General features: G+C 34.3%; 1 protein-coding gene across 8 annotated transcripts in view; it reads right to left on the reverse strand.

The window, feature by feature from the left end:
- The window catches only part of LOC127837880 (hillarin-like), a 62,306-nt gene extending 38,608 nt beyond the window's left edge, over window positions 1–23,698 (reverse strand). The window contains exons 1-3 of one of the 8 annotated variants that reach the window (XM_052365317.1): window positions 23,407–23,697; window positions 6,792–6,875; window positions 6,340–6,397 (exon numbers count right to left, since the gene is read on the reverse strand). The gene's annotated coding sequence lies outside the window, so the exon portion shown is untranslated. Of the gene's footprint in view, window positions 1–752; window positions 1,012–2,001; window positions 3,475–6,339; window positions 6,398–6,791; window positions 6,876–8,553; window positions 8,886–17,317; window positions 17,451–23,406 lie in introns of those variants that run through there. The other 7 variants (XM_052365324.1, XM_052365321.1, XM_052365325.1 and 4 more) reach the window with 7 other exon arrangements.

A 23,698-nucleotide genomic window follows, 5' to 3' on the forward strand; every position in this document is an offset into this window, starting at 1 on the left:
AGTATTTAAACGTTTGCACATGCGTTTTCGTTTCCGAGTCATACATACATTAAATTGTTGTACATTCAATTGTATTCACAAAACTCAATTTCATTCTTAAGCGCCCACCTTTCAGGTTAACCTCAAATGAAAATGGCTTAAATGAAGTCATTAAAATAATGTAGTCATTCAGAAAAGTTACTTTTCCGAATCTGCTAGTTTCCCTTTGAACCCGTGCTAAATTTGGCACTCACCCCAACATGGGCACTACGCGTATGTGGTCTCTAGATTACTCATGTGATTTTATAGCTCCGAACAATATGTTACTACTAACGAAAAGTAATTTTATCAAACTTATAATCCAACTCAATTACAATAAATTTCTGAAAATATAAGTCATCAGGCTGTTAACAGCGGAAAGGCGCCATCCGACGTTGTCACCGTCGGACCCTTGGACATTTTATTAAGGGATGTGGCTATTTGACCTCACAATATATGACACTATATGAAACAACTAATATCCCCTTGCAATTAGTAATGAAAAATCGTGATTTACTAATAAACAGTTACAATAAAAGTATATTTCATATGCGACAGAACATACTTCAGTTAGCAAACAACTCTACGACAATCGTTAAATTCTTAGGTTTTAAAAGTTATATAATCAAAATCATTTGTTGCCACATCATCAACGTGATATGAACTATAAGGCAAGAAATTGAAATAATTGAATATAATAATTAATGATCTAATATCTAAAATAATTAACTTACGCAAATATGTATTATTGCTCTTCGCATGTAAGTAATATTCACACTGGCTCCGGGTGAGATTTTCATGTATGAATCACTCTATATGAATTCATGTTTACGAATATCCGCAATTTATATAAAATGTTATCACATCCCTTAATCACAATATAGACAGAGTGTTATTTTTTTATAAGCTGTATACTCAATTTAAAATATCCCAATAAACTTTGCATTTCTTTAGTAAGGTTTACAATGCGACGAGAAACCCGTCATAATAGGCGAATATTAGGTAAAACTTATCATGAATAGCAGCATATCGATGAGGCATAATCACGTGACATGTTATTACCGTTTACATACACCTAATGGGAAAGTAATTCGGGTAATCGTTTTGTATTGTGAATGTAACTATAATTTGTATATTGAACTTGGTTGACGCGAAAAAAGTGTGTTTACTGTTCAATACAATTATTTGCTCATTATCAGACAAAAATCAGACGAAGTGCTTTTTTAAATATTCTGTTTTAATTTATGCTTTCCGATGGTTTAGAAATAAATATCGGCGAATTAAAACTGATTTTCCAAACAGTGCAAACAAAAAAATTGAAAATAATCGACAATTTTCATTGTTTTACCGGAACTATTTTTAGATATATTTGAATTCCCCATAGGAATCCCCAATTAAAGGCAATTTTACCAAGGGGGATTACTATACATGTATGTGTATAAAATCATACGGATGAGCTTGCTTTTTAAATACATGGGGCGCCCAAAGGGGGAATAATATTTTCCGGAATGGCAAAAATACAAAATACATCATTTGTAAGCATAAAATAAAAAAAATGTGTTGGATTTGGTTGAATAGCGATTTTTGCTCACTCGTGATCAAAGAAACAATACCATTTTATATAATCACTCGTGAATTAAAATCGATATTCAACCAAATCCAACAAACAATCTCTCTATATATACACGCGATAACTCAGCCGACTATTAGCACGAATTATAAATGACACATAGAAGCGAACACTTTACCAGTTGTCGAGTTTTACCTGTCATAAATGGTAATATACACAAACTACATCAACATAAGTACCTAGCATACATAACTTTTTCAAAAGACATAACATTCGCATACAGACAAAAACATTGTTATTCTTCAATTCTAAGAAAATAAATACGTGACCTTGATATTTGAGTTGGATATATGCAAACTAAAACTTATTTTATTTCAAGTTCAACTACAACAGAAACAAACGACCGGGTATACCATTAGTTTCCTTTTTTTCTTTTTGCAAGTCTTTTCCTTGTCCGAAGAGGTAAACATCTGATGTCGTTAATTGTTATCAATATTGAACAATACACACGAATTCGCGCCTAAACAATTTAAAAACATGTATACTTGTTCTGTGTAAAATTCTTTACCATGGAAAAAAACACAAGATTGTACACTTCGTCGTTGATATGAGTTTGCAAATAAAAATATAAGTTTCATAGGCGTTTAAGTCCCAGTTAGGCGCTGAACGATTCATGTAAACAACTCATCGCGAACCATAGGATGGATTACACATTGTTATATGTACATTACATTGTTAAATCAACCAAGCAGACTAACACACTTCAATATCCAAATGTTTGTATTACATCTTTATTACTTAAAACACAAAAAAGAAAATCTGATCTGAAATAACACTTAACAAAACGCGTTTACGGAGTATATCCGTTTATCACGATGCCCCAAACGTATCAAATACATTGCAAAGCCCTCATTCATTTCGTCTGATGATCGTTAAAAAAGAATATTTAAAATAAAGTACACTACAAGTGCATGGATAGTACTTTTTATCTTTCCCACATGGCCCTATTTGGTCGAGATTTATTCGCCGAAATTGCCATCAACCTGAATGACTCGCCTATATTTGGTATCACTTCATTGAGATTTCCAAAGTACAGTGGCTCCCATAAAATAGTTATCGTAATCTCAATATCCACTCAAAAGTGTATCTGCACCTAACGTATTGAACTGCTTTAATTTTTGAAAGCAATACTACATAGATGGATGTGTGTTGCTTGAGAACAAAGACTGCGATATCAGACCTACATATCATGAGTTATAGGATGCAGCGTGATTACAAACTAACTGAATGTTTACAATGCACAAGAAATCCCGAATGATATTTTACTTACATATTGCTTACATAATCTTACATACAAATTTTCTCTTTTTGTCTATACTAATGAAGATACACTGACCAATCCACAGATATTGAAACATATTTAAAAAGGTTATTACGTTAGCAAGCATGGGTATTTCAACGATTGTGAATATCTTCGAAGTGTAGACGTATGCCAATTATTCTAATTATTATACCGGTTTTTTCCTTTGTTGAGCATAAGACTTAAAACACTAGGATTGTGGGTTCGATTCCCGGCCCGGCAACATATTTGTGGGCACTGATCATGAACTCCGTTTGATTGACATTCTCTCCTGCTTCTGATTCTAGTTTTGATGTTGTAAGTTCTTGGCCTACGTACACTAGTAATGAAGACACAGCTATGTGAGGAAAAGTGTGAGTTGACAACAATATACGCCGCGGCATAACTGAAACACTGTTGAAAACGGCAAAAAAAGTTTACAAATAAACACATTATTAATAGCTTCTCAGAGCAAAACATGAGATTATTGATACATTTAACTGTGAAACACGTTCAGGGGCGCAAAATATTGATATGAAACGTATGCATTTTATCTTAACAGTCAATTAAACTGATTTCATTGCAGACATACATATGATGTATAACTTCAACGCATGAAGACAAGTCGCGATTTTACACTAATCATTGGAAACCGAAGTAAAAAGTAATTCACCCAAACCTGTGAACTTCGCAATGGCAGTGATCTGTTCTTAAACAATGTAGCCAACACCAACACCTTGTGTAAATCTATCAGAGTAAATATTGCAGCATAAATGTCACTATAGATACAATATCAAGAATCGAAACGTGTTACTATCCGCTGTTCCTTTGTCGAGGCAAGTAACCAATTGACTGCACACTTCAGGGTAATGTAAATGATTACGCCAAACACCACCTTGAAACCTTCAATGAATACATAGGTATAATTCATTATCTATTTTGGAAAACAAACTAGATCTTTGTCACAGACGTGACGAATACCCCAACATGCCGCATTGACAAATACTGTTTTGCATGTTGACTTCACAAAAAACAGCGGACACCATGCTCAATGTTTAAAACGCACTAAGTAACCCCGTGACCTCGTTTTTTTGACCCGGCATGACCCATGTTCGAACTTGAACTACACATCATCTAGATACAACTTCTGACCAATTGTGGTGAAGATCAGATGAAAATTACATGAATTAAAAACAGAGGACACCATGCTGAATGTGTAAAACGTACTTAGTGACCCCGTGAACTAATTTTTGATTTGTCACGGCCCATGTTCGAACTTGACCTTATGATCATCTAGATAAAATGTCTGACCAAGTTTGGTGACGATCGGATGAAAACTACTTGAATTAGAGAGCGGACACCATGCTGAATGTTCAAAAACGAACTATGTGACCCCGTGACCTAGTTTTTGACCTGCCATGACCCATTTCGAACTTCGCCTAGACATCATCTCGATACATAACATATTCTGACCAAGTTTGATGAAGCTCGGATGAAAACTACTTGAATTAAAAAGCGGTCACCATGCCCAATGTTTAAAACGCACTAATTGACCCAGTGACCTAGTTTTAGAACGGTATGACCCATATTCGAACTTGACCTAGACATCCTCTAGATACAACATCTGACCAAGTTTGGTGAAGATCGGATGAAAATAACTTGAAATAGAGAGCGGACACTTGATACGGACCGACAGACAGACCGACCGACCGACCGACCGACAGACCGACCGACAGACAGACAAGCTCACTCCTATATACCCCTAAACTTCGTTTGTGGGGGTATAATTAGCGACCAATTAGCGACCATATGATAAAACACCATGGTGTGAATACCTGATAACATCAAAAATTTGCCAATAAATCGCTGATAAAGTGTCAACAACTACACTGGTGCTCGAGTAGTAGAATAAGATGGAAATAAGTGGCACTAAAGGGATAAGTGATAGTTAGCAAGACCTACGTGGAATAGCGAAATATATTGTTAACTTATAGAAAGTACGTCGTGTTTAACGAATGTCGGGACAAATTGTCTCATATCAGGAAGCCGGACCAAATACCCCAAAAGCGGGACTGTCCCACTGAGATCATGGCATGATGTATGCCATGTTTGTTATGAATGCTGTATCGATATATTCAATACATGGTTATTTAATCATAATTATGTTACTCAAATATTTACCAACTAAAGTTTTGTCACAGACGTGACGAATGCCCCCACATGCCGCATTGACAAAGAATATTTTGCATTTGTCTTCACAAAAAACAGCGGACACAATGTTTAAAACGAACTAAGTGACCCCGTGACCTAGTTTTTGACCCATATTCGAACTTGACCTAGACATCATCTCGATACCAAGTTTGATGAAGATCGAATGATAATAACTTGAATTAGAGAGCGGACACTTAAAACGGACCGACCGACCGACCGACAGACCGACCGACAGACAAACAAGCTCACTCCTATATCCCCCCTTAACTTCGTTTGTGGGAGTATAATGAGCCGTGCTCTGTAACAAGTGGGCTTAATGCATATTCGTAAAGATTAGCCTCTGCCGTCCACAGGGACGACACTATCCACTTTATCATATTTTCTGTTTAAAGAAAGTATATTTTTAGCAAAAATATAGTTAAGGCGAAAAGTGTCGTCCCATATGAGCCTGTGTGGACTGCACAGGCTAATCATGGACGACACTTTACGCATATGCATTAAATCCCCTTTTTACAGAGCACGGATAACATGTATCGAAGACTCCCAAACGTAAATATGTCAATCAATCTTTTAAAGTTCGTTTGAGGAAGTCCTCAATTATAACATTAATATAAAACACATATTTGTATTTGGCGAAATGTTCCGTATCGCTCTAAATGAATATCTTCAATAAAGATAAGATTGTATTACATCTCTAAATCCCTAAATCCTCAATGCATATGTTCTTCAAAAGAAAAAACGAATTTGAAATATTCCGATAAATGAGTTGTGGAACATAAACAATACAGGTTTATGCTTTGCTGTGTAATGCGATAAGAAACTAGGTGTTTTGTCCCAATATAGAGTTTAAGTAAAACTGTATATGAGTCGTGTTCTGAGAAAACTGGGCATAATGCATGTGCGTAAAGTGTCATCCCAGATAAGCCTGTGCAGTTCGCACAGGCTAATCAGGGACGACACTTTCCGCTTTTATGGTATTTTTTCGTTTAAAGGTAGTCTAATCTACACAAAAATCCGGGTAAGGCGGAAAGTATCGTCCCTGATTAGCCTGTGCGGACTGCACAGGCTAATATGGAACGACACTTAACGCACATGCATTCAGCCCGGTTTTCTCAGAACGCGTCTCATATAGATCTATTCTGTAAGTACTTAAGGTAATATTATTGGATCTTAAAATGTAATTTAAAATTATATATCTTACTTTGTAAACACGAAAACTGGTTGCAGAAATGGGATTTGTGTCGGGTGTGTAGATAGTTCTGTACCAAAAACAAATATAGCGGTTAAGTAAACCCAAATTACTTTGTTTCAAGTGTTGTTATAAATTATTATGTTTGTAATGCTCGAATCAATTTTACCCCATATACGTTTTGCCTTAGCGCAATAGGCAGCTGTTCGACAAGTATGGGCCATTCGGGATCTAGATGTATTTTTTCCCTTTTCCAAAATTGTATTATTTTGCAACTTTATACATTTAAATCTACTTCAAATCTGTATAGAAAAGATGTGTATAAAGTAAGTCGAACGTGTTCAAACGTTGTATTGGTTCGTTATGACATTGTTTCAATGTTACAATATTCTTGAAATTAAAGTACATTTGTGTAACACCAATTCTCTTACGAATAAACTACAACAAATGTTACAAATACATACTTTAACCCAGTTATGCCTAGCGTCTCGAAAGAAGGCCTGATGCGGCGTCTCATCAGGGTCTACGCTGTTCGCTTTAAGGAATTTCTGTAAGAAATATTCTAAATATAGAAATAAATATACTAGAATTCCCTAGTTTTGGAAATAAATTTATCCAATTTAGAAGCATGGGAGAGTCCACTAGACATAAATGGGTTAACGTTTATCAATACAATTTAATTTGCTAATTAGCATCATCAAGACATACGTTTATACAAGGCAGCGGCTTACTCAAAGAGTACAATAACAACACACGTGATTATTAATTTAACACTTGTTGACGAGACTGGTTAATATGATTGAGACATGGAAGTACATGGATAAAATAATCATGATCAAACAATGTTTGTTCCTGAGAAGGAAACTTCGCCCAGATCGACTAAAACATTTGATACAAGTGTATAGTCAAACTATCAGAATTTATATATAAATGCAACACATAAATATATCACTATATCAACACTACAACATTTGGTTAAACAAGCATACACTATATTTTATGAAACCAAAGAGACATTAAATAAATCATTTCGCTGCGATCAAATCAGTCGCGTTCTGAGAAAACTTGGCATAATGCACATGTGCGTTAAGGGTCATCCCAGATTAACCTGTGCAGTCCGCACAAGCTAATCAGGGACGACACTTTCCGCCTAAACTTGATTTTCGGTAAGGAGGGACTTCCTTGAAACTAAAAATACCATTAAAGCGGAACGTGTCGTCCCTGATTAGCCTGTGCGGACTGCACAGGCTAATCTGGGACGACAATTTACGCACATGAATTCAGCCCAGTTTTCTAAGTACAAGACACATATGTATTAACTGATTACAGGAATTCCAAAAAGAAACTAATAGACACGTAGAAATAAGTTTGGAAAGGTTTATGAACAGCAACTTAAAATATAGAGTCCAATTTGGAATGTTTAAAGTAGCCTGTAATGTACGATATGCTGTTTTGTGAGACACATGGCATAAAATGAAAGAATTAAACGAAAACAAAACGGTTTCAAAATAATAAAATTTCGCAAATGTACATGTTACATGTACGAAGTTTCTAAAGTGTAATTCTAATGTTAAGATAATAAGATTACCACATGGTTCAATAAACAATCAGAACGAATGAAATGTCCCATCCTGAGTCAATTTAAACGATTGTAACGAGTTACTGCATTTCTATGATAATTCTATCAATGCGATGGGATAAACGGGAATATTAACTAAATATTGATGTGCACTGTAAATAAATATCGGCCTACCGCTGAGGCACAAGTACGTGGTCGGGTGTTAACAAAATATTGATCGTAAACGCATTGAGGCAGTTATCTTCTAATTTAATAGGCAACTTCAATTTGAATATTTGATCTTTGTTAACACGTGAAGAAACTGTTATTATTGGTAAGACGAGGCCGTAATTATGTTTTTCACATAAAGATGCCCATGTGTTAAAAATATAAACCGATTTTGGTTTCATAATATTTACAAAAGTACGATAATCAATAAAACTGATTATGCTATTATCATATCTAAGTATGCAAGGTGTACACGCGGATGGCGAAGAGGACGGTGATGATGATACCGGTGATAGCGATGGTGATAAAGCTGTTGCAGTAGATGATTATAATTATTTTGCGCCAATTTGTAAAATCCATTACTCACTTAATCCGTTACACATTTGACAGTATTTAAACTAAGTGATGACATTAACTTAATACATAAGCGACAAACTTACTCAGGTTTTAACGTTTAAGACACTGTACTTTAACACTGGATTATTCTCACATGAACCTGACACACATAATTGGAATTCCTCTTGATGGCATTGATAAATTCACAGTTTCAATCCCGTTAGTAATTCAAATCCCAACCGATCACCAACATGTCAATGCCACACATATACATTCATATCCGAAATTGATAGGATGCCCATCTTTTGTGAGAAACTTTATTAAAACGATCAACACATCAAGTTGGTTAAATGAAAATAAAGAAAGACATGTGCATGAAAGCTCTGCTTGAATTAGTCACATAAACTAATATGGTTAACATGTTACGCCCTCATGATATGTATGCTTTATAGTTACGTATCATATTCCTTAAAGGTACTTATGCACGAAGCAATGAAGATTCCAACCACTAATTGATTAAATACGGTTTTGAGAGTATTTTACTTGTAAAGAATGCATGATCATGCATAATTCTCTCATTCTCTGTATATGTATACCCGGTTGTATAGTCAAATTCTGTGTTCTTTTCAAGATAATAAATAGAAGGACAGACTGACGGATAAATGAACAGATGTGTCGCGTTAAAAACAGACAAAAATCGACATATAGCCATATACAGGTTTCATGATCATAATAATTTTATATTGTTTATGAGTTATTGCTGTATAACGTTTTGTTCCTTTTTGAAAACCGAACATCTTTCATAATTCCCAAAACGCCCTTTATAATCATAACCAGGGTTGTCCAAGATTCTGTAACACTTTATGAAACATAGCCGGATCTAATTATATGATATTTACTGTTCTAGTAAGTTTAGGTTTTCCAGATAAACAAAGAAGTGGGGTTAACCGATGTACGTACATAAAAAACTAAAGCTAAACAACAATGGTTATACCAAGTTTCATATAATATAAATCGTTTTGAAGTAAAATGTCAGGAGTCGTTCTACTTTAAGAAGCAATGAGTTGACTTTTGACCTTTAGGGAAGAAGGGTGGTGTAGTAAGTTTCATGCACGTATCTTCAGTCTTTTTTTAGCAATAAAGGGAACTTTTTTATGAAGGATGGACTGCCGGACAGACAGAAAGACGAAAGAACGAACGGAAAGACATCACGGACGGGGGGGGGGAAACCTTCAGTACGATGTACGGAACTACAGAGTGAATAAGTTTTAAAGCACGCACCTGTTGTTTAAAGATGTGTTTCACAATACTGCCATTTTTCACGAATATACATTAAAATAATATTCATTTAACCGTGCTTCTTACATTAGATGTAATACAAAAAAGTAAACAGCTAACTGTGAAAGTTATGACATTAAGTAGTCCGAAAAAAAGATGAAATAAAAAATAAAACGCGTATATGTCCCAAATCATATTTACCCAGGAGCGGAAGGGTCTACGGTCATACATTTTAATAACTGTGTTATTTAAAGGGAGGAATAAGTCCCCTCATTTAATTGTGTAAGATTATTTATCAGTTTCGTATAATTAAATAATTGGTATAGCTACCATTAAATCATTAAGTATCATCGCAAACGTTATTTTAATAGCAATGTTTATTATTATTATTCAGCAAGCTTAACGTACGCGAAAAATAAATATGAGTGAGTATCCTTGTGCATATTAACGGAGGAATACACATTCATAAGATAACACAATCCTACACTATTTTATGAATTTAGATAACAAAATAATTATTAGACTAATTGTTTAAAAATATAACGCAATATATTACGGTATTTATACTCATTAACACGAATCTTACAATATGGTATCAATGTACCAATAAGGGATCATTTGTCAATTAACTGCAGCTAACATATACGTGACACATGTAACACATTTATCAACTTTACAAAAATATACTTAAGAAATAATTCGTGTACGTTAGCACGGTGTAGATGCATATCGGTGGCCTCTCTGCCAAAATGCTGCCTCTCTACTCATTCTTGGCTGCCTCTCTGTCATAAACAGTTGCCAGAAAAGTGAGCCGATCGAGAGGCTTTCCGTGCCACAACGAAAGCGAAAGTAGGCATTTTTTAAGTAAAATTGATGAAAATTACTATATAGCGTATATTGAATGTAAAGAATGGATCATAAAGATGATATCAATGACACAAGATATTTGACATATTAAGGAAAAGCTATGTTAAAAAGTCATCAATGTGGCATGTATGCACGATTGTTCCACCACTCTCGTCATCATTCCAACTTCGATTGAGTTTGTGATAAGTGTTTGGACCTGCGGAATACTGTGAACCTTTAGCTGGATATATGATTCAACTTATGGACCACCTCTTAATATGCACACATGTGTTTAGGGGTTTTAATTTTAGATTTTCTTACCCGTTTTGTAAATGTCGATCATTCATTTTCTTGTTTCTGACAGAGAGGCAGCCAAGAATGAACAGAGAGGCAGCATTTTGACAGAGAGGCCACCGATATGCACCCACACCGTGGTTATAGCTTGTTGTCGAATAACCCATCGCCGGAAGTTTTGATGAGTAGATACACAACTATTAACTAAGGACAAAATTTGTATTTCTTCCAAATTTCTATTGCTATACATCGTAACTGGTACTTAACGTTATTACGAACTTGAACAACGCGGCTTACCACTTTCTTAAAATATTGTCAATATTAGTATAGACACTTAATGTGGTTGTGTTGATGTAGTGTTAATGTTCAATTAGTGCATGCATAAACTAAATCGAACATTTTTTTGTACGTTTGGTATCCATGTTTACTTAATTGGCTCTTCGTTTAAGTTTATTTGCTAAAAAAACTTTATTTTGACAACATGCCCATGAACGTATCTGGTCGTCATCGCACTTTTATATACCATTCTAACACGGCACGTGCCAACTTTTATATAAACAAAGAAGAACTTCCGGCCGTGTGTTATTCGACAACAAACTATGGGCGTATTTCTGAGAGAATTTCACATGAGATAGTACACAAGAAAAATAAGATACATTGTATAAATCATTAGTTAAACCCGTGTTAGAAAAAATAAAGGGAAATAATTCATAATTCACTGAGATCCATTTTATATTTTAATAAATTTATATAATCTATAAGCGACAGAGGGGACTGATGTTAGCGAAAAATCAAAGAACACTCGCTTAATTATACAAGTTTTTTTATCAAAATTACCGTCACCACATTTAAAATATTACACAAGTTTGCACGAAACTAAAAACAATATAATGATAAGTAAACTGAAATAATTAACTTACGCACAGCTTATTTATTACATTTCCCATATAACAAATATTCGCACTGGGCGAGAAATTAATGTATGCATCGCTCTAAACGAAATCATTTTTTACGAATATTCGTACAATAAATGTTATCACATTATTTAATCATCAATATACATAGGGTATATTTTCGCTAAACTATATACTCAATCGAAAATCTTCTAATAAATCCGTTCGGAACGAAAGCATGCGCTTTAATGATAAGGTTAAAATGCGACGTAAATTCTGGTATATTTTGTGATCTCTATGCATCTAAAACTTCCGGTCGTGGGTTATTCGACAACAAACTATAACGTACACGAATTATTTCTTAAGCATACTGCTGAGGCATAATCACGTGATTGGTTATTACCGATAACGCACATCTATGGAGAATGCCCTTCAGGTAATCGGTTTGCATTTTGAATGCAACTTCCATTTCTATATAGAATTATGTTGACAAGCACACTAAATTGAAGAAATAGCAATTAACGGACAGATTTACCAAATCACTAAACAAATACAAAACTAAAGAATACGCAAACAACTTTGTTTTGTTATTTTTTATAAAAAGAAACACGATACTAAACGAACAAATAATGGGCATATAAATGCGGATTATTATGATGATGATAATGGACATTATTTTGATAATAGTGATGGTACTGTTGTTGAAAATGAACGAGGGAGGGGAAATAATCGTTATCTCGACTTTTATCGCTGCGAATTTTCTTAGCGGGGACTGTAATTCTGCGCCCGCATTTATCAACTAAACACAACGCTACTGGTAAATACAAATGCGATGGAGACCAGGTAATATAATGTAAGAAGTCAGAAAAAAGACAAAGGCGGAATGAGTCTATGCATGCAATAATGTAATATTTACATTGTGTCAATACAACCACGCAAATTGTATACGCTCATATTGGTAATGATTAATGAAAATATCATGCCGCGTTGTTCAAGTTCGCACTAATAAGTGCCAATTGCATAAGAATGTATACGAATAGAAAACTTGGAAAAATAAATATAGATTGAAAAATTGATTACATAAGAAACTCGGAATTTATTGTTTCAAAACGCGTTAAAATAAAAGTGCAAGATTTCCTCAAAGAAGTTTACACATTTTACGTTCACTAACACACTTTTATAAGGGTGTTTAACGAAAAGCTTTAATTTAAATAAACTGTGATCATTGTTGAGTAATCTGTACATTCCCTTTTCTAAAATGCAGTTCCTAAAACCGAAAACGATACTACTTCAGAAACAAGTATCATGCATCGAATAAATTTAACTGTTATAGAGAATTGTTCGGTAAAAGCACATAATGTTTATTCGATCTTATTCAACGCAAAGGATATTTTCATTCGGGAACCCTGAAACCCCAATACCTCTATGGCTTAACCCATTCTACCCAGTCCACGGTAACACTTCGACTCGTCCACTAGTAAAGCCATCGCCCACGTGCAAAATCGATCTTTTTCGTGCTTGTCGCATATCCGAGTAAGACGCTGGTTTACACAATTCTACATTGTCCACCCTCCCTCCCACTTATTCATTTACTGTAACGCGTTGCTTGCCATATTTTTGTTATTATCAAGTGTTGTCGAGTTCTACGAGCTTCCTTAAAAACCTACATCGCCATGCCTGGGAATCGGCAGCGTGTGGAACACCGTCAGTCTGTACAGTGGTTTACATTGTTCGGCTTAGACGACAGGATCCTCATGCTTGTATGTTTAATTGACCGTACTAGTATTGGAGAACAAATATTATGTGTATCGGCATCGTTTCGATAAACAGATTTGCCATTGTCAGGGGGGGGGGGGTAAATTATGTACTTAAACTTCCCGCCGTTCTCGGAGAAATCTGTGTAATACAAATGATCCTAGACTTGACATTTAAATGTATAATCTTTTGAATAATAAATCGTGTAGTTGCATTGTTTTGCGTTTTACGTTGAATAATAGAAACCGTAAAAAAATCCGTTAATTGCGCGACATAACAGAGAGCAAAGTATTAACACAGGGTGTAAATAGCCTATAATTGGTTTGGAAATTACGATTTCCGATCCATAACTTAATTAGTGTCACACAAAAATAAGAAAATAGGTTCTTAAATTAGTAGTACATACATGCAATAATTGAATATGAACACTATATCAAGACAACGGTATTGAGTATGTACAAGTAAACTATAACGGAAGCGTGTAACAGGACAAGACATAGTTATTCAGATGTGTACCACGAAACACTTACACAAATATAACAATACAAAATGGTCATGTACCCCAAGGAGACCTTTTTATTCTAATTATTTTAACAAATGTTGTAAACAAATTATTTACCATAAAATCTACTGCATTAATTTCATGATATGAATTATAGTCATATTAGTATGTGAATTGTTATTGCATAATTTAGTAAGAGAACGTTTATATTTGAACTATAGTTATTGTATTAATTGTATTCACGCTTATGTCTAAGTTGTAGATCTTAAACAGAGCCTCATACTTATACTTATATTCGAATATATGACTGAAAGATAAATTTATTTTCATCGATATGCAATTCACGCCGTCAGTGTATTTTTAGTTCAATTTCTTCTGCTCCCCATACAAATGTTAACTTCAATCTCGCTCTCCTATAGCGATCAATTTTTCCATAATAGACAACGGTTTTCATTGTCGAACAAAGTAGTTTATATATCGATGTGTGTTACATTTGAAATAAGAAAATATAGTATGATGGTCTTTAGTTATTTATCTGATTCACAATGCTATCACCGCTGTGTAGAATTTCATCTATGAAACGTGGTCCTGAACTGGACATGTAGATTCCTTACACAGTCCAAAAACGTAGTATTTGCCCGTTTATTTTCTTTCCTTATTTAAATTCGATTGTGATTTTGGAAGTATATTTCGAATCAAACTAAATATTCAAATTTAAGCTATTTTTATTTATCATCGGATAAAATATCTAGACGTATTGTTTAGTACTGGTGTGTGATCAATCCACATTTAAAATCAATAAATTGGTTCTCTGACGTAAAGTGATGAATAAACGATGGGGTAAACCTCGCCATCGTTGACATTATTTATTCGACAAAAGAGGCTTCGGTAAACACACATGAGTATTTCAACGTTAGCGCGTGCGTTTTTGTTGCCTGGTTAACACGTATTTACACATTGAATTGTTTCAAACATCGAGTCTATTCACATAAATCAATTTTATTCTGAAGCGCCAACCTTTCAGCTAAACCTCAAATGAATATGGCTTAAATGAAGACATACAAATAATGTAGAAATTCAGCAAAATTACTTTTCTAGACTGCTAGTTTACCTTTGAATCCGTACTAAATTTGGCAATCACCCTAACATGGGCACTACACGTATGTGGCCTCTAGATTACTCATGTGAAACATAAAGACGCGATTTTATTGCTCCGAACAATATGTTACTTCTTACGAACAGTAATGTCATCAAACGTATAATCAAACTAATGTAATATACATTACTGATAACGTAAGTCATCAGGTAACAGCACAAAGACGCCATCCGACGTTGTAACCGTATGACCTCTGGACATTTTATTAAGGCATGTGACCATTTAACCGCACAATATATGACAATTTATCACATGCCATACCCTGTTTTCCATATAATATAACCACTACGAATAGTTTTATCTTACACATGTGTAATATACTTGTTAAGCGTTGTACATTGGCTTATTTTAGTTTCATTGACCAATTGCATTTTGATTTTTTGCTGAAATGACGTTGCAACGTCAAATGACGTCACGAAATGTAAACAACATTCGGGATATATCATTATGTTTGCGTAAAAATTTGTTTAATTTGCTCATTTAAAAGCATGTGATAAAAAAGATCTGACACTCGTTGTCATTTCATACCATATTTTATTAAACTCGTCCAGGAAATTCGTTAGTAAGCTCGCCAAAGGCTCGCTAACTAACACAATTCCTGAACTCTTTTAATAAAATATGGTATGATATGATAACTCGTGCCAGATCCTATATATATGAAACACCTATTATCGCCTTGCAACTAGTAGGGAAAGAAATCGTGATTTACTAATATACAGTTACAATTAATGTATATTCCATATGCGACAGAACATATTCAGTCAGCAAACAAGCAAATCGTTCAATTCAAATATTTCAAAAGTTAATCAAAATCACTGTCGCCACATCATAAACGTAATATATACTATTCTGCAAGAAATTAAAATAATTGAATATCATAATTAATGATCTCAAATATGTATTATTGCTCTTCGCATGTAAGTACTATTCACACTGGCTCCGGGTGAGATTTTCATGTATGATTCACTCTATATGAATTCATGTTTAAGAATATCCGCCATTTATATAAAATGTTATCACATCCCTTTATCCCTATATACACAGAGTGTTATTTTTTTATAAGCTAGATACTCAATTTAAAATATCCCAATACACCTTGACTTTCTTAAGTAAGGTTTACAATTCGGCGAGAAACCCATCATAATAGGCGAATATTAAATAAAACTTATTATGAATAGCAGCATATCGATGAGGCATAATGTTGTTACCGAAAACATAAACCTATTGGGAAAGTCGTTCGGGTAATCGTTTTGTATTTTGAATGTAATTTTAATCAATATATCGAACTTTTTTGACGCGAACAATGTGTTTATACTGTTCAATACAGTTATTTGCTTATTATCGGCAAAAAACTAGACGAAATTCTATTTCAAATATTCTGTTTTATTTTACGCTTTTACGCTTATGGTTTATAGAGAAATATCAGTGAGTTAAAACAGATTTTTCAAACAGTGAAAAATAACAGTGAAAGTTATCGATAATTTTTATTGTTTACCGGAAATACTTTAAGATATCTTTGACTTCTCCATAGTGATCCCCAATTAAAGGCAGTTTTACCAAGTTGGATTACTATCTATTGATGTATACAAAAACATACGGACGAGCTTCCTTTAAAATATATTGGGGCGCCCAACGGAGAATTATATTGTCCGGAATGGCAAAATTACAAAATACGTCATTTGTTTGCATACAATAAACAGTTTTTTTTTTATATTTGCTGGAATATCGATTTTAATTCACTTGTGATCATAGAAAAAATATCATTTTATATAATCACTCGTGAATTAAAACCGATATTTTACCAAATCCTACAAATATCGTCTATATATACACACGATATCTCACCCGACTGTGAGCACAAAATATAAATGACACATAGAAGCGAAAACTTTACCAGTTTCATAAATGGTAATATACACGAACTACATCAAAATAAGTACCTAGCATAAATAACTTTTTTCAAAAGACATAGCATTCGCATACTGACAACAAATAGTTGTTATTTTTCATTTCTAAGAAAATAAATACGTTTCCTTGATATTGTAGTATGCAAACTAAACGTATATTGTCTCAAGTTCAACTACAGCAGAAACAAACGACCGGTTATATCATTAGTTTTATTTTTTCTTCTTACAAGACTTTACCTTGTCCGAAGAGGTTAACATCTGATGTCGTCAATTGTTCTTGAACAATCTTGAACAAACTCACACGTGTTTTAGCCTAAACAAATTAAAAACATGTATACTTGTTCTGCGTAAAATTCTTTACCATGGAATAGAAATTTGAAACCAATGAGAGTGTAAACTGAGTGTATAGTGTTGATATTAGTTTGCAAATAAAAATGCAAGTTTCTTTTGGATTACACAGGCGTTTAGCAGTCAATTTGACGGATATAAATCCCAGTTAGGCGCTGTACGATTCATGTAAGCAAGTCATCGCGAACCATATGTTAGATTACACATTGTTATATGTACATAAAATTGTTAAATCAATCAAGCAGATAAACACTCTTCAATATCCAAATGTTTGTCTTACATCTTTATTACTTAAAACAGAAAAAAGATAATCTCATCTGAAATAAGACTTAATAAAGCGCGTTTACGGAGCATATCCGTTTATCACGATGCCCCAAACGTATCAAGTACATTGCAAAGTCATCATTCATTTCGTCTGATAATCGTTTTAAAAGAGTACTTTAAAAATAGTACACTCCTATGGCATGGATGATCCTTTTTTATCTTTCCCACATGACCCTGTTTGGTCGAGATTTATGAGGCGAAATTGCCATCGACCTGAATTACTCGCCCTCATTTATTATCACTTTATTGAGATTTCAAAAGTGACTCCCATCAAAACGATTATTTTAATTTCTCTCTCCACTCAACATTGTATCTGCCCTAACTTATTGAACTGCTTTTATAGGAGTTATAGGATACAGCATGGATACGAAGTAAAAGTATGTTTATTAACCCATTTATACCTAGTGGACTATCCCATCCTTCTGAATTGGATCAATCTATTTCCAAAATTAGGGATGTCTAGTATATTTATTGTTAAATTAAGAATCTTACAGAAATTCCTTAAAGCAAACAGCGAAGACCCGATGGCGGCGTCTCATCTGGGTCTACGCTGTTCGCCGATGCCTTTTTATAGACGCTGGGCATAAATGGGTTAATAAGCGCACGGATTCCTGAATTATTATTTACTTACATATTGCTTACAAAATTTTACATAAACATTCCTCTTTTTTGTCTTGACTGATGAAGATAAACGGGCACAAAGTGGCTAAGACCAATCCAAAGATTTTGAAACATATTTTAAAAAGGTTATTTCGTTAGCGAGCATGGGTATTTAAACGTTCGTAGTGTGGACGTATGCCAATTATATTAATTATTATACTTTCGAGCAAGTTTTTTCATTTGTTGAGCATAAGACTAAAAAGTCGAGGATTGTGGGTTCGATTCCCACCCCGGAAATATATGTGTTGGCACTGATCATGGACTCTGTTTTATTGACATTTGCCCCTACCTCTGATTGCAGTTGTGATGTTGTAAGTTCTTGGCGTACGTACACTTGTAATAGAGACACAAATGTGTGAGGAAAAGTGTGAGTTGAAAACAATAAACGCCTCGGCATAACTTAACCCATTTATGCCAAGCGTCTAGAAAAAAGGCCTTGGCAAACAGCGTAGACCCAGATGAGACGCCGCATGATGTGGCGTTTCATCATGGTCTGCTTTTTGCTTAAAGGAATCTCTGTAATAATTATTTTAAATATAGAAATAAGTATACAAGACATCCCTAATTTTGGAAATATATTGATCCAATTTAGAAGGATGGGAGAGTCCACCAGGCATAAATGGGTTAAACACTGTTAAAAACGGCAAACACTTTTACAAACAAACACATTATTAACAGCTTCTCAGAGCAAAACATAGAATATTTGATACATTTAACTGTGAAACGCACCAAGAAGCGCAAAATATTGATATGAAACGTTCGCATTTTATCTTAACAGTCAATGAAACTGATTGCATCGCAGACATACATATGATGTATAACTTCAACGCAAGAAGACTTGTCGCGGTTTTACACTTATCATTGGAATCGAAATATTAAACAGTTATTCAACCAAACCCGTGAACTTCGCCATGGTAGCGTTCTGTTCTTAAACAATGTAGCCAAAACCAACATTATGCAAATCTATCAGAGTAAATAGTGTAGCAAAATTGTCACTATAGATACAATATCAAGAATCGAAACGTGTTTATATCCGCTGGTGGTTTGTCGAGGCAAATCGTCAATTGACTGCACACTTCAGGATGATGTAAATGATGACGCCAAACACCGCCTTGAAACTTTCAATGAATGCATTTCGGACTTAAGCTGATTCATTCTCTTTTTTGAAAAACAAATGAGCCGTGCTCTGTAACAAGTGGGCTTGTGCATGTGCGTAAAGATTAGCCTCTGTCGTCCACTGGGGCGACACTATCCGTCTTATGATATTTTCTGTTTAAAGAAAGTCTCTTCTTGAAAATATATAGTTAAGGCGTAAAGTGTCGTCCCATATTAGCCCCTGCGGACTGCACAGGCTTATCTGGGACGACAATTTACGCATATGCATTAAACCCCCTTTTTTACAGAGCACGGCAGACATGTTACGAAGCCTCCCAAACGTCAATCGAATTCATAAATTTCTTTTTAGAAAGACTTTAATTATAACATCAACATAAAAAGCATACTTGTATCTGGCGAAAAATAATCATGATCAAACAAGGTTTGTTCCTGAGAGGGAAACTTTGCCCAAATCAACTAAAACAATTCGTACAAGCGTATAGTCAAACTCTCAAAATGTATATATAAATGCAACATATAAATATTTCACTATATCAACACTGCAACATTTGGTTAAACAAGCTTTAACTATATTTAATGAAACCAAAGAGACGTTAAAGTAAATAATTGCGCTGCGACCAAATGAGTCGCGTTTTGAGAAAAATGGGCTTAATTGATGTGATCAAAGTGTCGTCCGCACAGGCTTATCAGTGACGACGCTTTCCGCCTAAATTGGATTTTTGCTAAGAAGAGACTTCATTTAAACAAAAAATGTCATAAAAGCGGAATGTGACGTCCCTGATTAGCCTGTGTGGACTGCACAGGCTAATCTGGGACGACACTTTACGCACATGCATTATGCCCAGTTTCCTCAGAACACGACTCAAAATTGAATACTATAAAACTAATCTCGTATTGCGCTTGATTTTCGAAAAGCAAACCCTTCCATCGGTACAAGCAATGCTGATCCATTTTATTATTTAATTGCAGTTTTATTGAAATAATAACTTTTCATATGCTTTTTATTATTTTGAAATGTTTGTCCAACTGAGCAGGTTTGCATGTACCTTCAGATCAATTAGTGTTTCCAAGAGCTAGCTTATTCCGATATAATATTATTACGTAAGTCATTGTAAAATGTGTGTTTCAATACACGTGCTTTAAGAAAAATATGTTGCTTATAAAATAAAATTAAACAAAGAGTGTACATAGAAATGATTGAATCGGAATTTCTTTATTCATTATTTAAAAAATTCCATTGATGAATTGTTGTTAAAAAAAAGCTGTAATCACGGTAAGGAATACCTAAAGAGAAAAGTGTGCGTACGCTGGTAAATACAATTGTGTACATATGAGTCGCATTCTGAGAAAACTTGGATTAATGCATGTGCGTAAAGAAGTCCGCACAGGCTAATCTTGGACGACACTTTCCGCTTTTATGGTATTTTTAGTTTCAAGAAGTCCCTTCTTACTGAAAAAAAAAGTTTACAGGGATATTCATTATTCTTAATTTCCTTTCTAAGCAAGCAAAACAATATAAATGTGCTGTGCTTTGTAAAAGGGAGTTTAATGCATGTGCGTAAAGTGTCGTCGCAGATTAGCCTGTGCAGTCCGCAAAGGCTAATCATGAACGACACTTTCCGCTTTTATGGTCTTTTTAATAAAAAAAAAATCCAGTTAAGGCTGAAAATGTCGTCCCTAATTAGCCTGTGCAGACTGCACAGACTAATCTAGAACGACTCTTAATGCATTAAACCCTTTTTCACAGAGCAAGGTCCATCTCAAAACGTATAAGTCTATGTGTAAGCTAAAACAGACTCATACTACGGTTAGTGGTGACAGTTTCATTTATTACATATGGACTTTTATCTCCAGTAACTGGGAAGGTTGGATTATTAAAGGTAAATTGTCTACATTCAGAAACCAAACAACACGAATTTGCACACATCGCAGATTGGACACCTTGAAAACAGAGGCTATTAAACGCTTGTCGCAGGATGTAAACACATCAACGCAGTGTTTTACTTACGCTCAAATTGATTTTATCATATATTAAAACATACTACCATGCCTAGAAGTATTACTTAGTTACTACCTACGCTATCCAATATATATTTGAAGTGCGAATTTAGAATCTACGAGCCATGTTTTCGTGCTCATGTCTACACAAATTGCGCATGCGCTGTTTACCAAGAATGAAAACTATTAACTGTCAGTCTTTGTTTAAGAACATAGTCACAATAATTGAAACCTTTAAACGCTCGAAAGCGGGTATAAAAAGTGCTGACTCAATATTTTTAACCACCAGTTGTGATAAAACAAATTGAAGTTACACGGTTTCAAACACAGATGTATAAACACGTTTAACTTAATCTTTTAGACCACATGTAACAAAATAAAGTGAAGTCACACGGTTTAACACACATATTTATACACACTTTAACTCAATCTATTCAACCAATAGCAGCTACAAAACAAAGTGTCGTCACAGGGCTTCAGACAGAGCAGTTGTTAACGATGAAATAGTTGCACGACAAACGCCGTCTAAACTTGAAATATTGCAAATATTCAACGATTCAATTTTCAAGCCTAGTATTATGAAATATCAGTTAATTTAAAAGATGGCAATATATTGAAATCAACAATATAAAGAAGTGAAACTCCAGCTGCTGGAGCAGTATTTCAATTCTTATATCGCCCCCTGGGTGCAAAAAGGTACCATGTGACATTAAAATTAGAGGGCACATGGTATCTTTTTGCACCAATAGGGCGTTATATACAATTTGTTGAAGACTCTGAACGTTGACGCATAGTGGCTTCGCGTGTTTGCGTTAAAACCCTTCGTTAGTATCAATGATATCTCCTTTTTTACCAGCTGCTTATTCAGAGAAGATTAATTATTATATCCGCTAGCATTTACGTGTCAAATTTTCTGTACAATACACTTCAACTAAACAACTCAACATTAAACATACTTACTATGATAACGTTTGCGTTAAAGTCGTGATGTTATATTACATTCATAATAAATCACAAAACACAAATGTGTCAACTTAAACAAATACGTGATTTTCAAAATACAATATTATTTCGCTAAAGTTAATTACCATTCACAAATTCCTGATTAGCAAATAAATGTACAGGCTAGTCATTGTTGATATTGTATCACTAGGCAATAAATCTAGGCGTATGTCAAGTACCTTTAACGAGTGTCCACAATTTGACGGCAATAAACTCATTGTTTGATCTGGGTTTATTGATTGAGGTGAGTTAAACAACTTCAACTTTGATTTAATCTACAGATAATTTACTAACTGTTTACATAAAATTTCATCATTGGATTAAACGGTCTTGTTTTTTTTAGCATCATCATCATCATAATAATCATCATCATCATCATCATCATCATCATCATCATCATCATCATCATCATCATCATCATCATCATCATCATCATCATCATCATCATCATCATCATCATCATCATCATCATCATCATCATCATCATCATCATCATCATCATCATCATCATCATCATCATCATCATCATCATCATCATCATCATCATCATCATCATCATCATCATCATCATCATCATCTTCATCATCATCATCATCATCATCATCATCATCTTCATCATCATCATCATCATCATCATCATCATCATCATCATCATCATCATCATCATCATCATCATCATCATCATCATCATCATCATCATCATCAGTTACATGATCACAATCAGTACACTCCTTACTACATCGTCGCACTAATAAAATACGCATTTAAACCAATCTTAAAGTTGCCTAAATATTGTAAATGTATTCTTCAACGTTCAACTGAAAGGCAATACCAATTCAATTCATGTGCATGCAAATAATTGGTAAAATGTCACGTACCTTTTATCTGTAATCAATATGCAGCAAATTTGCTCAATTGTTCACATGCGTATTCGATTAAAACTCCAATACTCCGTATTGCATGTTTAAGTTGTATGTTCATCCATATGGTAACAATATCAACAGGACCTTTACGTGCTCGATATCTAGTAACTTAAAATGCAATACAAATAACGCGTTCGCATAAATGCCCTAGCGCGACGTTGTTTACTCACAAACATGCTATAAACTATACTACATGATATTTGTATTTAACAGTGCTCTATCCATCCCTATTAAAGAAAAGTGTTCA

Source organism: Dreissena polymorpha, chromosome 7 (genome assembly GCF_020536995.1).
Source record: "Dreissena polymorpha isolate Duluth1 chromosome 7, UMN_Dpol_1.0, whole genome shotgun sequence".
Lineage (NCBI taxonomy): Eukaryota > Metazoa > Mollusca > Bivalvia > Myida > Dreissenidae > Dreissena > Dreissena polymorpha.